We start from the raw sequence: 17,782 nt of genomic DNA, 5'->3' as shown, positions 1-17,782 counted from the left end.
GGTGAAGTGGTGGCAGACAGACAGAGAGGGAAGGAGAGCAACAAAAGGGATCTCCCCACTGGCTTTTGGCTCTGGTCCTGCTGACTGCCAACTCCAGTATGCCTTCTGACCATGGATAGAAGGATCTGTTATTTTCACCTCTCTGTTTCTTGTTTTTCCAACCTTAAATTCAGCTCTCCAAATTTCTGCAGCAACCTGTAATCTATTTTTATTGTTGTTGAAGCCTCATGAAAACTATTCAGCTTTTTGGTGTGAATTTCTCCCCATAAACACATATTTGTATACTGTTCTGATTCGATGCACACATTTTTGTAAAGTAATTTCAACTCATATACCGGTAATGCATTTTTAATGTTATTTTCACTTTGTATGCACACTTTCTCCTAAGAGTTGCATTTTTGTAAAAACTGATGGGAGAACTGCATCACAAAATTCAGATATAGGTGAATTTTGAAGGATGTTTGAGGTTTTGGTTCTCATGTTGTTCAGAAAGGGCAAATTTGATAGATCCAGCTTTGAATGAAAATTGAAATCAATTTCTCCCCATCCCTTATTACTTTCTTCTGGGGGAGCTAGGAAAAGAAAAGTGCAACCTGAACCATTTCTTGCGGGTTCACCAGCTGATTACATTTCATTTGTGTATCTGTTGTAAAACACTTGTGTGTATCTTGAAGAACAACATACTCCTTCTCCCACACAGATTAGGTTGATAGAGGATGTAATCTTCCTTTTCTTCTTTGGAGGGTGAGCACCACTTTTTAAATATTGGAAGTAGTGCAATGAAAAACGAAGGTAGATTGCTGTGATATTGAAACAAACTATTTGCTCGCATATTTTGAAGGAGAAAACGTCAGCCAAAGGAGGGGAGGACAGTACAGTCCTATGATTTCTAATATTCAGTTGTGTGATCTGCTTTTAAAACGCTTGCTTTTCATTGCTTGTTTTTAACTCTTTTTGGTTTTACTTGTTTGCTTTGTTTTTAGGGTATATTTTTATTTTTGCATGTACTGTGTTGATCTTGTGTAAGCTGCCTCCTGTACTTGTGGAAAGGCAGAGTATACATTTATCAACACTACCAGCACGTGTGATGATATATATTCACATCATGATATTTTCATAAAAAGATAAAAGTAAAGAAAAGTAGATGCATAAGGAATGAAGGGGTAAATTAGTTCATCTGCTTGAGGGGGACCAAAACACAAGCAGCTGTTAATTCATTCACTTATTCATGCACACATTCATCGCCCAGTGAGATCTTCCTTTGTATCCGTAGCTTACGGGATGATGAGAGAACTGTGTCAGCCAAAGTGCCTTAAACACGAACATGTTGACATTTTTTGAAGCGGTGTGATCAAACAGGGAACTCCTGGCGATCGAGGCATTTGTTTGCAGAAGCAAGTCAAAAAACAACAACTCTAACTTTTAAACCATGCACAAACATGGCAGAGGGAATTGCACAACAGGAGGAAGCTGATTCTCTCACCTATCACATGAATGGGACGTGTGCAAATGCTTTGGCAAAGACCAATCCTAGTCAACAGTTTCCCCTTCTTCTCTCACAGTATGAACTGGTGTGCTAAGGGCTCATGGAAACAGAACTTGAGCCCAGAACCTGTCTTGAGCACAAGGACTCAACTCTTGGTAGGATCAGCCTAACTTAAAATGGCAGACTAGGCAACTCCCTAGAGTGCTAAAATCCTTGGGGGTACTTTCTTCAACTAAAATGGTCTTAGAGAGAAATCTACTGCTTGTACTTGTGGAGGCAATGCCCAAAGGCAGTTCGGCAACTCATTTCTACTGAAGAAGGAGGCTCACAGTATGGGTGTGCTGTTAGACTCACCTCTGGGGATGAGTTGGTTGCTCAAGTGTTTTCTGTGCTTTGTAGCACATTTTACCAGCTTGGGCTGTTAGGCAAGCTGCTGCCCTTCCTTGAAATGTGTGAAGCAGCTACAGTTGTATAAACCCTGGTAACTATGCCACTGCAATGTAGGGCTAGAAGCTTCATTTGGTTAAGGACACAGCAACAAAACTGGTCATTGGTTCAAATTACAGAGGGCACATCTTCTTGGTACTTAAAGCAGGGGTAGGTAACCCACTGCCAGCGGGCCAAATATGGCCTGCCAAAAGGTTTTGAGTGGACTGCAGAGACCCTGAACCATTATGCGGCTTTCTAAAATTCTGGGTGATTTAACCTCTACATTTTTCTGAGGTTAATTACATTCGCTGGGCTTCTCAAGTGCCCTGGGGCATTTCTGGGGCTACTATTAAGCTTTAAAGTACCCTTATTCCACTTTAGCAGTCATGAAGAATCCTGGGAAGTGTAGTTTGTTAAGGGTGTTGGCAACTGTAGGTCAGTGAGATCAGCACCCCAACCAACTATAGTTCCCAGGATTCTTGGGGTGGTGGTGGTGGTGGAGCCATGACTGTTAAAGTGGTATAAAAAAAGGTAAAGGGACCCCTGACCATTAGGTCCAGTCGTGACCGACTCTGGGGTTGTGGCGCTCATCTCGCTTTATTGGGAGCTGGCATACAGTTTCCGGGTCATGTGGCCAGCATGATTAAGCCGCTTCTGGCGAACCAGAATGCTTTAAATGTATTGTGTGAATGTGACCATATTTCAATTGGGGCTTCTAGGGAAATATGCAGGACATTTAATGGATTGATCTCTGTTGCTGCTTACCAGTGTTCTTAACAAAGCTGCTCATTAGTGGCCTATTTGCTGCTGGTTCCATTTTCCCCCCTGCTTCAGGAGAAACAATAAATCTGGCAATGAAAATAATGCATTGGCCCAAATATATTGCGCACCCGCACCTTTAAAATTCAAGGGGGCGAGGAGAATACCCGAATATAAGCTGCTCCCTTAAAATTCCGCAGGCATTCCCACTCGTAAATGGCAAATGTAGAAGAAAATCCTATGGGTACTAGAGAGGACCCACAAGTGAAAGCGATGAATGACATAAGAATTAATTGCACAACAGTCTCAGACTCGCAAATCGGCAATAAAACATTTGGTTCCGTTTTACTGTATGTCTGTTTTAGCAGTGATATCGTAAAAGCCCATTTTTGTAAGGCCACGAATTTAAGCTGCACTTTAACTTTTCATGGTTGGAATTTGGGGGAAAACGTGTGACTTATATTCAGGCCAATATGGTGTGTGATGAAATCAGTGCCACCTTTTGTACGATTGGCGACCCTTTTTGAGCCCTAAGACACATTTCCTTCTGAGCAACCTTTTGGTTGCTGGAGGCAAAAGCCAGCAGATCAATGAATGTAAAAACAAAATTAAAAAATTCATTCTAGTAGAGCAACTAAGTTTGTTATTGGTATGGGCTTTCGTGTGCATGCACACTTCTTCAGATACACTGAAACAGAAGTCACCAGACCCTTATATATAGTGAGAGAGTGGGGAGGGGTATTACTCAGAAGGGTGGTAGGAATGGGTGATTGGCTGATAGGTGTGGTAAACCTGTTGACGACTGTTAACGACTGCAATTGGTCTTACAGGAAAAAGCAAGGGGAGAAATGGCTAAAAATAGCTTTATCATGTATAATGAGATAAGAATCCAATGTCTATATTCAGACCAGGTCTCTCCATGGTTTTAAGTTTGGTAATAAGTTGCAATTCAGCAACTTCTCTTTCCAGTCTATTTCTGAAATTCTTTTGTAATAAGACAGCTACTTTGAGATCTTGTATAGAATGTCCTGGGAGATTGAAGTGTTCTCCTACTGGTTTCTCTGTCTTGTGATTCCTGGTGTCAGATTTATGTCCATTTATCCTTTGAATGTAAAATTCACCTTTATATAGGCCGTTTGTTTCTGCACCCCGCTCCTCTATCTTCCATCCAGGGAGGTAAGAATATTTATCAGAATTCAAGGACCCATTCCAGCCAGGCAATGACGCTCAAGGAGAAGATTCATGGGAGACATAGTCAAATGCTTTGCTGAAGTTACGGTATACTATTGTCCATGGCATTTCAGTTATCCACCTAACTTGCAACTCTATCAAAGATGTATACTTGGAAACATCCAGTTCAATCTCTTACAGAATGAGAGAAACACATTCCTATTCACACCAACAGCACCAGGAAGCAGCCCTTCATTCCTGTACTGTTGAAATGCTAAAACTCCAGAAAAAAAACGAATAAAGTAAAATCAGTAGGCACCAAACACCAAAACTCAGAAACCTCAGATAATGCCTGCTAGTAGATTACTTTCTGCAGTACATGTAGGATGAGGCTGTCAGCGCATCTCCATGTAATATGAAAAGCAATCAAAATTGTTTTAATTGCTTAAATTTTAATTGATGAGACTGACGTATATTTCACTGATACAGTGGTGCCTCGCAAGACGAATGCCTCGCAAGATGAAAAACTCGCAAGACGAAAGAGTTTTTTGTTTTTTGAGTTGCTTCGCAAGACGAAAATGTCTTGCAAGTTTGTTTCCTTTTTCTTAAAACTGTTAATACCGTTAATAAACCGTGCTTCGCAAGACGAAAAATTCGCAAGATGAAAAAACTCACAGAACGAATTAATTTCGTCTTACGAGGCACCACTGTATATATATTTGATAAACGTGTCTAACCAGTGACATGTATTTTTTTAAATGCACTAGATGTTCCTGAGTTTGCAATTATTGTTCCCTTCAGAGTGGATTATGATGAATCTGCAATTATGGAATACAGTGCTTCCTCATCGTGACTTAAGTTTGGGTCAACCTAAGATCTGTATGGCATTTAGTAGTTCTATGCAAAACAGGAAATCAGCTAGGAGTAGACATATCCTGAGCTGTTCACAGAGCATTGTGCAAATTTCAGCTGAGAATGCTGCAATGTAGACAAGTATCTTTTTTTCACTGGAAAATAAAAGATTTGTATGGGGATGGGACAGGAAGCAAGAAATTTCCTAATTCTGAACAAATAATTGCTTTTTGTTTACCCTGGCAGAAAGACATGTAGACAGATTATTTCCCAAGATTTGAGGCTGAGTGGGATTTGTTAGCTTGTGTTTTTTAAAATGTTTTTCAGCCTGCTGAATCCAAATTTGTCCACATCTTAACATGCAACACTAAATCAAGGGTTGCAGTCAACATAGCTGATACCGATTCTGTGTCACCACAAACATGCTCTGACGGCAACAGCGTTCAGGCAGTTTTGACAAAAGTTTGAAGGAAAGCTGGAGAGAACCACTGGGACAGGCTTATCTCTGGACACAAGCTCTACAGGGAGGGCAGGGAACAGTTTATTGCAGGTAATGTTGTTCTGCATGTCACAGAGGACAGAGTCCAACGAGCTAAAAATCCCGAAAGGGCAGATTCCTGCACAGAATTGTTGTGGTTGGTAGTGGTACTGGGCCCCAAGAGTAATTTAGTACCGGATATGTGTTATCATCTCCATGACCAAAATGCTCAGTTTGAAATGGAAATGGAAAAGGAAAAGGAAAAGGAAAAGGAAAAGGAAAAGGAAAAGGAAAAGGAAAAGGAAAAGGAAAAGGAAAAGGAAAAGGAAAAGGAAAAGGAAAAGGAAAAGGAAAAGGAAAAGGAAATAAATGAGGCATCCAAGAAAGCAAATGTTATAGTAATAGTAATAGTAGTAGTAGTAGTAGTAGTAGTAGTAGTAGTAGTAATTTATTTATACCCTGGCCATCTGGCTGGGTTTCCCCAGCCACTCTAGGTGGCTTCCAACAGAACACTAAAAACAGAATAAAGCTTCAAACATTAAAAACTTCCCTAAACAGGGCTGCCTTCAGATGTCTTCTAAAAGTCCAATAGTTGTTTATTTCTTTGACATCTGATGGAAGGGCATTCCACAGAATGACTGTAATTACTCTCACATAAACTGGCTACCCATGTGTTCCAGTCACAACAAAGACATACAGTTTCTAAATACCCTAAACAACTATGCCCTAGAACAGTTAAACTGAGCAGTGGTGACACTGGGCTTAGTTTTAAGTGATACCCAGGACCTGGTGCAAGATGTGTTGTTGAAGCAATTAGGAATGGAGACAAAAGTATTATCTAATTCAATATATAGGCAAATGGGTAATTCACTCCAGAAAAGGGAAATTCATCTCAAATAAGTGATTGGATTAAAGCAAATCAAGAGAACCAAGTCTCTCGAAAATTCTTGAGAATTCTTAATTATATGTATATTAGAAGCTCAACTAGAATGTACACCACACATCATGAAAAGTACCACCAGGGCCTTGAAGATGCCTGTGTGATTAACAGGTAGTTTCACCCACTGACCACCCATGGCAAGGCAAGTCCACAGTGTCCTAGGGCCCCTCAGCTATCCTCCAGGGGAACATAGGACAGTTCCCTAAATGAGATAGCAACATATGGATGGACATCAAATTAGAGTAATGAATAATCAAATTAACTACTCCAAAGGTTTAAAAATAAACTCAGTTTCTTATGAATCTCTCTGTATATTGAATTCCCTAACCTCTTCTGTGGTAAGCAAAACTGGTTTAAAAATCTACTGCCTTAAGCTGCATTTTAAGCTGCATTTTAAACTGTATTTTAACTTACATTTTAATCAACTTTTTTATTTTTGTTTTTACTGTATTTACATACAGTGTTAGCTGCCCTGAGCCCGGTCTTGGCCAGGGAGGGCGGGGTTTAAATAAATTATTATTATTATTATACAGTTAGAACTGGATATGGAACAACTGATTGGTTCAAAATTGGGAAAGGAGTACGACAAGGCTGTATATTGTCTCCCTGCTTATTTAACTTATATGCAGAATTTATCATGCAAAAGGCTGGGCTGGATGAATACCAAGCTGGAATTAAGCTTGCTGGAAGAAATATCAACAACCTCAGATATGCAGATGACACAACCTTGATGGCAGAAAGTGAGGAGGAATTAAATAACCTTTTAATGAGGGTGAAAGAGAGCGCAAAATATGGTCTGAAGCTCAACATCAAAAAAACGAAGATCATGGCCACTGGTCCCATCACCTCCTGGCAAATAGAAGGGGAAGAAATGGAGGCAGTGAGAGATTTTACTTTCTTGGGTTCCATGATCACTGCAGATGGTGACAGCAGTCACGAAATTAAAAGACGCCTGCTTCTTGGGAGAAAAGCAATGACAAACCTAGACAGCATCTTAAAAAGCAGAGACATCACCTTGCCAACAAAGGTCTGTATAGTTAAAGCTATGGTTTTCCCAGGAGTGATGTATGGAAGTGAGAGCTGGACCATGAAGAAGGTTGATCACCGAAGAATTGCTGCTTTTGAATTGTGGTGCTGGAGGAGACTCTTGAGAGTCCCATGGACTGCAAGAAGATCAAACCTCTCCATTCTTAAGGAAATCAACCCTGAGTGCTTACTGGAAGGACAGATCGTGAAGCTAAGGCTCCAATACTTTGGCCACCTCATGAGAAGAGAAGACTTCCTGGAAAAGACCCTGGTGCTGGGAAAAATTGAGGGCACAAGGAGAAGGGGACGACAGAGGACGAAATGGTTGGACAATGTTCTTGAAGCTATCAGCATGAGTTTGACCAAACTGCGAGAGGCAGTAGAAGACAGGAGTGCCTGGTATGCTCTGGTCCATGGGGTCACGAAGAGTTGGTTGGACACGACTAAACGATTAAACAACAACAATTATTATTATTACTGCCCTAAAGGGATCCATACCATTTCAAAGCAGGAAGAATCCTTGCCTACTTGCCTACTTGCATTTGTGTTCCTTTGACTGTTTCTTAAGAAAGACAAAGAAACCCAGTAACATCTCAATAAAGGCAAATTCAATGACGAATGTCACGTTTCCTTCTCTTTTCATAAATGAAAGTTCCATCTTTCACAAGTCCTCAATTTACTTTGCACTATCAGCATTGTTTTTCCCCGAACGGAATGGACGGTTCTCTGAAACATTGAGCAAGCCTCAGCTTTCATAACTTCTGGAGAAAGGACACTTTCTCATGCAGCACAAAACTAGAAATCATGTGTACAATTGTTTCTGGCCTGAAAACCTCTTCCTCCAGAGGATCTGGGTTTGTACTTTTAAGTCTGGGGTCCCTAACGTAGTTCCTAGGTAGCCCTGCTCCTCTAGATTTTTTTGTTTTGTTTTTAAAAACCCTCTGTCTGGCACCGATCCCTGTCTTATCTGGGTCGTCCCTGTATAGCTGCCATTTCTTCCTATATACATAAAAATGTATGGCTGTCATGAAACAGTCTGCCTTGGAGGATTTGTAGTGCTGAACCACAGTCCTGGATTTGCATGAGGTCAGGGGAGGCGAGGGGAGGGAATCAGAAGGCAGGTTTTAAACAAGAGCAGAGGGTGGAATAAGGCAGGATCTGGAGACACACAGAAGTGCTGTGCAGATATGAGGGAACTTGAAGGAGCTGTGAGGATATGGAAGTTTGTGTGAGGTGTAAAGGAAGGGGGCTGGGGTTGGCAATGGGGTGTGGGGGTTAGTGAGGGTTAGGTGGTATTGGAAAGAAGCAAGAGCACAGGCCCTAGCCCTCCCCCCTTATATATATAACATCACACAGGGAAAGTTATGTTATTTAATGTCAAGTCTAGTTTGGCCCCAATGTATTTCGCTTGCGTGTCTTTCCTAATTTGGCAGCCCTGTTGTAGACAAGGGTCAAAATCTGTTTCCCTTTACTTTTAGTCTCCCTCTCCCTTTCAATTCTAGCAGTCTGGGAGTCTTCTAAGAACTTCGTCTTGATGTTACAAGTGGCTGCCAGATTTGTTATTTCCTGCTACTGGAAGTCTTCTTATGCTTTACTGTGTGAGGCATGGTTCAACGAAACACTGCTCACCTTCTTGTGGGCAGCAGTTGTGGTTCTGCATGATTCACTGCTGCTGCCAGGCAGCAGCCACTGGGATGAATGTTCAATAGACATCTGGAAGTGACTTATACCCATAATTTCTTCTCAGGCAGCGAGGGAAGCAAAAGAATAGCAGCAGACACTCACATAATGGCAAGAGATACCAGCTATTGTTGCATTTGCTATAGTCACAAAGCTAACCAAGCCCTAGATGGGAGTGCCAGTCTTCTCCCCAGAACAGTCCATTGCGTCTCATAAAAGCTACTCTGTACATTTGGGGGATTCTCTCCAACTGCTTAGGATGTGTTAAAAAATTGGGCATGTCAACTTGTATGGGCTGTGCCTCATTCAGTTTCTACCAACTCTTATTACTACTGCATCTCACTGTGCCGCTTTCAAAGCATAGAGTACTATAACGTGGAAGGGGACAGAAAAGCATCATGCATATGCAGAGTGCAACTTTCACTACTCTAGATCCAAGTCTAGGAGCACTGAAAGGTTCTGTCCTGCGCTCAGGTCCTGCTTGTAGGCACTGGGTTTGCCACTGTGAGAACAATACTGTGAGGTACGTAGCTTGGGCCGAGAGGCTGTAATTGGCTCAAGGTGACCATGTGGGCTTTAAGGAGAAGCTGGGGTTTGAATCTGATATCGGAGTGTGTTACTCTGCGCATTGGGCAGGTGGACTTGTGGCAACGCAGAACTTACACAATGATCCTTGGTATCTGAATTGGAATGCTAAAAGCAGGTAACCTCTTGAAATTTCCACAGAGCACAAAAGCACTACAACATGATTATTCGGTGCTTCCTTCTGTGGGGGGCTACAGAGTGATGTGTTTAGAAGCCTGGCTTTGTACCGTTTTCAGATAAAGCAAAATTTCATCACTAAACTGGCCAGGGGGCCTGAGGGTGGGGGAGAAGCACCATTTTGTGGTTCACCTTGGGCTGGACCTAGTCAGAAGGGGGAGGGGAGGGTTGCCATATTCCAAAAAGTAAAAACCAGGACACTCTGAAAGTTCTTGAGCCTTTTTTAAAAAACAGAAATGCCAAAAAACTGCAATTTTTCAATTGGCTTGCCTAAAATCCAGGACTAAGTGCCACCTTTCATGAATTCCCTCTGAATGACAATTCCACCTTTGAAATCCTGGGAAAATATACCAGCACTTAGGGAGGGTTTTAATTAGACCTCAATTTGAATACAAACTGCTGACTTCCTTTGATCGCATGGTCACATGACCAAAGCTTAGATTGAAATGGGCAGTAAGGCAGCAGTCAGCCCTGCCATCACACACTATTTCCAGTAGCAGCAAGGATGAAGGTCAAAGGTCTGCCAAATCAACGAGGGTACATTATGCGGAGTCTCCTATGTACTGCTTAGAGTCAGTTGTAATTAAGTGGTATATAAATTGTCAATATAATAAATAGCAGCCACTGGAGCATCATCCTTTCTCTGCATGGTTCTCTATTTATTGCACCATCACTTAAAAGAATCAGAGCGAAATCCAAACAATGTCCACTTAGAAGTAAGTCTTATTGAATGGAGAAGTCTTACTGAATTCTTACTCTCAGGTAAACTGGGTTACAATTGCTGCCTAAGCAGTCTGACAACTATACACAGATGTTCTTAAAATAAGTAGAACTTCACCAATAAAAGCATTTAAAGATCTACCTCCCCCAAAAAACATTCATTAGGTAGGGGAATCTGTGCAGTCAGGTACTCATTTTTTAGCTCCTGTGAAGCTGTTTTCAGTGGACCCTTTGAAGATGACACGTTATTGTTATGATGTCAGCTGGTGGACATGTGGGTGGCCCCTGTCAAAGTTGGCCTGCAAGGGTGAATGTCTAGTGCACTGGCTGGATTCAGTTTTCCACCATTACTGTAGATTAAGTCTTCTGAACAGTTTGTGGAATCTCCCTGCCCAACCATGACAAGAAAATAGCAGAAATTTAGCTACCTTTAGGAACACAAAGAAGGTTGTGGTTGTTTTGGCCAACATTTTTTTTCCCCCTCCTGCAAGTATGTTAGACATAATGTCACCAAGTGTCTGGTTCCTCTGGGGAGGCTAATAACAGGTTTTGCCATTCTCAATTGCATACATTGTGATTGTCATTAAGGTCTCGGAGATGTGCCATATTTTTCTCCTTTTGACCAGCCACCTCCTGGTTTCCAGAATCTGAATCATAACAACACGCAAACAAAGGCCAAGCTATGTTTTCAAAAACCCTGCTTGGTGTTCAAAACTGGAGCTAAGGATGTAAGCTCCAGCACGCTCCAATTCCAAATAGCTTTCTGGTATATGTATGTAGATAGAGGATACAGGCTCCAAATATTGCATCAGCAGAGGCTGCTGCTTTTCAAGACAGACTGCTATACATACCTGTTGTTATGAAAGAAGGCGGAAAATCTGGCATCTGCACTGAGAGGGGAATGACCATAATTGGGACAGTGTTATTGGAGATGTTTCTAATGCTGTTGCAGATACCTCACAGTGAGTTCCAGGAACATGCTGCTAGATGTGCCGTCCATGGCCCCTTCTATACTCCTCATAAGTATTATAAGTCAGGCGATCTCATAATTGGTGGGGCTGTCTCTCAGATGATACTGTTTTTTGATTCATTTTCCTTCACTGAATACCCTACTCTTGATACTAGCTTTCCCATGTAAGGCTCTTTTGTTTTTCTGTATTATGCCAAAGGTTGTCACCTGAGGCTAAACTATCTGCAGCCTTAAAGGAATTGATAGCGCACATGTGAATGTTTATCAATAGACACTGGAGGGGCTGATGCACATAGTGTATTTCAGAAGACACTATTAATCATTTTTAAAATATCCATTCAACTACAAATGATTTGCTGAATCTCACATATAGTCTGATCATTCTAAAATGACTTTTAAACTGATGTCTTCTAATCCCAAAATGCCCAATGTAATGCCTCAGGATTAGGGTGTAATAATGTATACAGACTATGACTTTCTATATATTGCAGTTCTATGTGGTCCTGCAAGTTTGCAATCCTCTCAGCAGTCTATCAACTAATTCATATACAGTGGTACCTTGGTTCTCAAACTTAATCCATTCTGGGATTCTGTTTGACTCCCAAAACCATTTGGAAACCAAGGCGCAGCTTCCGATTGGTTGCAGAAGCTGTGTTGGATGTTCTGCTTTGGTAAAACATTCAGGAAAACCGGAACACTTCCTTCTGGGTTTGCAATGTTTGGCTGCTGATTTGTTCGACAATTAAGCCATCTGAGAACCAAGGTACGACTCTGTTATTGATGAAGCACGACAGTTACCAAGCCACTTTACTTTTTATTAAATTTCCTGGTGACATATCATCTAATTCCCCCCCCCCCCCAGTGTTGTGACAAAGAATTACCGGCAGGTCCTGGCTTTGGTATTTGCTGTAAATGAGATTAATGAAAATCCAAAGATATTACCTAATGTTTCCTTGGGATTCCACATCATTGAGAGCTACTTCAGTCAGAAGCGGAACTACTATGTTGCAATGAAGTTGTTTTCTACACAGTACAGATTTGTCCCCAATTATACCTGTGATGTCCAGAACAACCTAATCGGAGTCATAGGAGGACTAGGTGCTAAAACATCCCACCATTTGGCTGCCATCTTGGACATCTACAAATTTCCACAGGTTTTTAGAACTGGGGCAAATTATTTGTCTTTCCATTGCCTTTCTGGGAGGGTGTCGTGTGGTTGCTTGTGCAGATGTATATTCCATTAAAACAAATGTAGCACAAACATTGAAATCTTAGCCAGTATTCAAAGAATTCTGGAAAGTAAAGGTGGGCAGTTAGAAAAGTTTCATAAATCATTTTTAAGTAGTAATGTAACTGTAAATGGATAAAGTGTAAGTTTCTCAGGGCTGAAACCAGTGCTGTTTTTCCAGAAAAAGAGGTGCCAGAACTCACCACGAATACTTCCCTTGCTCTCTATTAATGGCAATGGTGCCTACCTTAGAGGAGCCGGAACTGAGTTCTGGCTGAGAAGAAGCCCTGCTTTCGCTTTTAAATTTTCGTGATGTGCATTTTATTCTTCCTTCTGTAAATCAATTTAATACTTATTTTGAGCAGCATAGAATATTATTAAATATAAATAAATAAATGAATAAAATATCCACGTCTCCTTAAATCCACTCCTTAAAGTATAGGGGAGCATTTTACATTGAATGAAGTCTCTGAGCAGTCTTCACAAGCAACTCACATCTTATATTAATTTTAAACAGAATGTTCAGTTTTCCATAAAATCACACGAACACATCTATAGGTTTACAAATCAATTTGTAAAACAACTTCCTGAATGTTTCCCCATTTTAGTTCACCTACGGTGATTTTGTCCCCATGCTGAAGGATCACTTTCATTCACTGCCTTTGTATCGGATGGCTCCAACTGAAATCCATCAGTACAAGGCAATTGTCCAGCTACTTCTTCATTTCAAATGGATTTGGGTGGGTCTAATGACGATGAATGACGAAACAGGAGAATTATTTTTGAGCTATCTACTACCAATACTTTCTCAGAACAACATCTGTGCTGCCTTCACTGAGAAAATTCCTATAAATGCCTTTTTTGGTGACTTCTTAAATTTGCAAGAAAAGTGGAACAAAATATTTTCAGACGTTACAAAAAGTAAAGCCAACACTATTGTTGTCTATGGAGAAACTTTGACCATGATAACATTGAGAGGTCTGCTGCATGAAGGAGAAGCTGAGTATGGGAAATCATTTGGTAAAGTGTGGATTATGGTAGCCCAGATGGACCTTGTAGCTGTGTCCATGCACAAGGACTGGGATATAGAAGACTTCCATGGTGCCTTAGCCTTCACAGCCCACTCACAGGAGGTTCCAGGATTCCAAAATTTTCTTCATAAATTAAACCCTCATTTGATGAAGGGAGATGGCTTCATCCGACCATTCTGGGAGCAAGCATTTGGCTGTTCATGTCCAAATTCCCATTTTAATGGAGATGATGTGGACACTTGTACTGGAAAAGAGAGGCTGCAGAATCTTCCTGGGCCTTTCTTTGAAATGAGCATGACTGGCCATAGCTATAGTATCTACAATGCTGTACAGGCTCTGGCAAATTCAGTACATGCCATGTACTCATCCATATTCAAATCTAAAGTCACGGTGGAAAGAAGGAAGCTACAGCTTAAAACTATGCAGCCATGGAAGGTAGTAGTTTTCACAGCAATCTGCCTTCACCATGAGAGCACAAGATCTTAATGCAGCCTTCACCCATCTGATATCTTCCAGATGTGTATACCATGACTCCCATCACTTTCAGTCTGCAGGGACGATGGTCAGAAATTATGGAAACTGTATTCTAAAACATTTGGAGGTCATCAGTTGGAGAAGGCTGTAAGTGTCAAGAGTATGTGATCTGTAGCCATTCCTCATGAAGTCTCAATGCTGTTGAATTTAATTGTGTAATTTGAAATTGACATTTGGACATCAGAAACCAATGGAATTTCTCTCATTTAAATTTCAACATATATGACCCTTTCCTGAATATTTCAAAACATCAAAATATGAACAACAACAAAGTAGTATGAGTGGAGCATCATTTCCCTACATAATAAAGATAAGAAAACATCATAAAAACATTTTAAAATGAAGAATTATAAAGTGCTGAAATCTTGGGAAGGCATGGTAGAAGAGAATTTTTTTCAACAAATGTCAAATGCATTAGAAGGGCTTGCTTTCCTTCTAAGGGAAGAGAATTCTGGGGAACTTTTGTCACAAATTTAAAAATGCATTTGTGATTCACAGGGTGTATTTAACCCTATGAAGAAATATCCACCCACAAATCTAAATGAATGGGGTGGGTAGAGGAAATATCTTGGATACTAATGCAATTCCAACACTGATTTATTTTTCCATTCCACCTAGCTGCATCTTATTCTGAGGAGCATCTCATTTAACAACAGTGCAGGAGAAGCTGTGCACTTGAATGAGAATGGAGAATTGACAATGGGGGTTGATATTACAAATCTGATTACTTTCCCCAATAAGTCATTTGTTAGAATGAAAGTTGGAAGAATGAATCCTTGGGCTCCTCATGGCAAACATTTGAGCATTGATGAAGATGCCATTGTGTGGCCTAGAAGTTTTAACCAGGTGGGACATCACTATTGCCTTTAGCTGCCATAAAATAAAAGGAGGGAGGGAGAGGAGAAACAATTGTTTGTAGCATCCTTAATAGGATGTTTCTATAGTCTTTATCTCAGCATGTATATATTGGCAAATTGTGAAGCTTTTTTTCTTTTTTCTTTACTTGCAAAGAAGTCCCACTGTGATGAATGGAGTGTGTATAGGATATTCCAATTTTCCTGCTGAAAATATAAACATTTCTCTGTACATTTTTAAAAGATATTATATTATAACAATGATATGTGTTTTTAACTAATGCTGTGTTTATTTTATCAGTGACTTGTGACACAAAAAGACAAAGACATTTCATTTTTGTTTCCATTCTTCAAGTAGACTACTCTTATTGGGAGCTTTTATTCAGACCCTGATACACCAGCTTTCATATTCAAGCCCATTCACACCTTGTTCTCTCTTCTTTTTGCAACTCACTTTATTTATTTATTTTAATAATAATTTTTATTAAGTTTTCCATTTAGCAATCCAATCATATCACATTAATTATTCTAGATTATATCAATACATATCATAAAGTCCAAATATTTTGCCAAATTATAAATTTTTGTTGGGGGTTCCCATGCTTTGAGTTCAGTAGGGTCCAATCATCTCATATTTCTGCTGCTTTTAGTGTTCACCAGTCCCATCTTTCAATCTTCTTGTTCTTTTCCTTTTTCTTCTTAATAGCCTCTGAGTTGTTTCCACAGGTGAGTTAAAGTAAGCAATATTATGCTTCTGTGTGAACTTTGTAAGGCTCTCCCTTTTTTTAAAGCTGGTAAGTCTTTTGTTTGCAATAAATCCTCACACGCTGATCCAAAAGTCCTCCTCGGGTGGCAGGGTGGCAGACGCCATCTTTCCCAGTTCCAATGAAATAAAATCTAGGTGTTTGCTCATTAATTTTCCCAGACAAGTTGCACCATAAATTAGTCTTTCCAAAGAAGAATTGCCAAGTCAAACTTAGAATACAAACATGATAACAGAGTAATGGCTCGCCTCCCCCTATGACTGTTAATCTTGCAACATAGTCTGTCTCATAATGGCGGATCCTGATTAAAAACTGCATCACAAGAGAACCTTTTCTTTTCTTTTCAGATATTTCAAAAAACCAAAGCTTTAGTTGATATTTTTATTTCCACACAGTTTATTTTCCAATCTCACTTGCTATAGGTCGTATTGACGGTTCTTCTAGGGGAGGGGTTGTTAGGTAATATCATAATAAAGAAAAGAATAAGTCCCCCCCCCCCCTTTTCCGTTCCGTTTCAGCATACCGGCATAGATGTTATTCTTTGGTGTTATCTTCTTTCCAGTCCAATCCATCACTCTTAACTTCTGAGTGGCAGGCTTAATTAGCAGCTAACATACCCTTTTCTTCACTCGAAGCATGTGCAAATCTTATATCCAATTTTTCATCTTAAGAAATGCAACTAGGGTCGCACTCGGAGACAGCGTCCAGGAGATCTGAGCTCGCTCAAGGGCTTTCCGTCCAGTGCCCTCACCCCCTCCTTCTTTCAAACTTGGGGGTGATTTATGGGCAACCATGAACAAGGCTGAATCTTCCCTTACACTGGGAAAAAAAACAGGAGGCTGATTTACTCCCATATCAGCCCCTTAATTACCTTGTGTGAGCTGGAGAGATGGTATTGTTGGCCATCTTCCAAGGTGCCCCTAGCGGAGCCCTTTTTTGCAACTTACTTTAACCCCCAATTTTCACATTAACTCCTTTTTCTCTCCACCCTCCACCTTTCTTTTCTCTACTCTCCCTTGCACACAAACCACCACACATTTCCCTGACTCCTCCTCTCTTCTATTCTGCAGCCCATGCTGATACATATGACTGTATCTTTAAGATGAATAGAGTCTGGAGAGCAAACCTTTCAGTTAGCTAGTTCAGTAAGAGAAGGACAAGCTTTGGGTGTGTTGTGCATATACATTCAATATACCCAAACAAACCTCTGCCATTGTTTAAAACAACGAAGTTCCTCTAAGTTATCTTCATCCCTACTTTATTACAACTTCCTTTTTATGGAATCTAGTCTGACTAGGTTAATGAAGACAATGCTACCAGCACAGAAGGTACAAAGTCTGGCCATCCCAGTTCAAGACACTGCTTAACACCTCATGAGCACCTGCACTAATATGACAGAATCCAAGGAGAATACTGTGAGGATAGTGATGTTATCATGCTATTTGATAAATATATATTCTCAATGCTAATTATTCACATTTCCTGAGTAGGTCATGCCCCTTTCACTCTGTAACGACAACTGTCAACCTGGTTACCAGAAGAAGAAAAAAGAGGGGGAGCCATTTTGCTGCTATGATTGTGCTCCATGTCCAAAAGGGAAGATGTCTCATGAGAAAGGTAGAATATGCTGCACCTAGAGTCGTCTAGCATTCTGTACTGTTGGGCACATCTAGTCAAGAGTATGGTAGCAATGGCACAAAGGTCCTCTTAGTTCAAGTGGTTTGTAGGTGGAGATAGTAGTTATTACTGGCTGAGAAGTTCTTTACCTAGTATTCCTGGAAACTATCCTGATATCAACCAACTCAAAATAGTAGTTATGGGCACTTTTCACCATGGAACCAAAGAAATGAAAGAAATGCATCAGTGCACAATACTAGGGACCTTCTTAAAGGGAAATAGTTTTTGAATTCATGGTGATGCTCACCACCAAAAGTGCCCAAGTGCTGCATTTGACCAGATAAATGAGTAGTGTCTTTTTCTGCAGCCTTTTTCTTTTCCTAGGCAGTTCAAGCTGTGAGGATATCTTAGAGTAAGTTGGAGGTGCCAGGTTGTGAGGATGATTGCGGGGGCAAATGTTGAGTGTGTGATGTCAGGACATT

The sequence above is a fragment of the Podarcis muralis genome, chromosome 13, assembly GCF_964188315.1.
Source record: "Podarcis muralis chromosome 13, rPodMur119.hap1.1, whole genome shotgun sequence".
NCBI classification, from domain to species: Eukaryota; Metazoa; Chordata; class Lepidosauria; order Squamata; family Lacertidae; genus Podarcis; species Podarcis muralis.
This window is presented reverse-complemented; position numbering follows the sequence as displayed.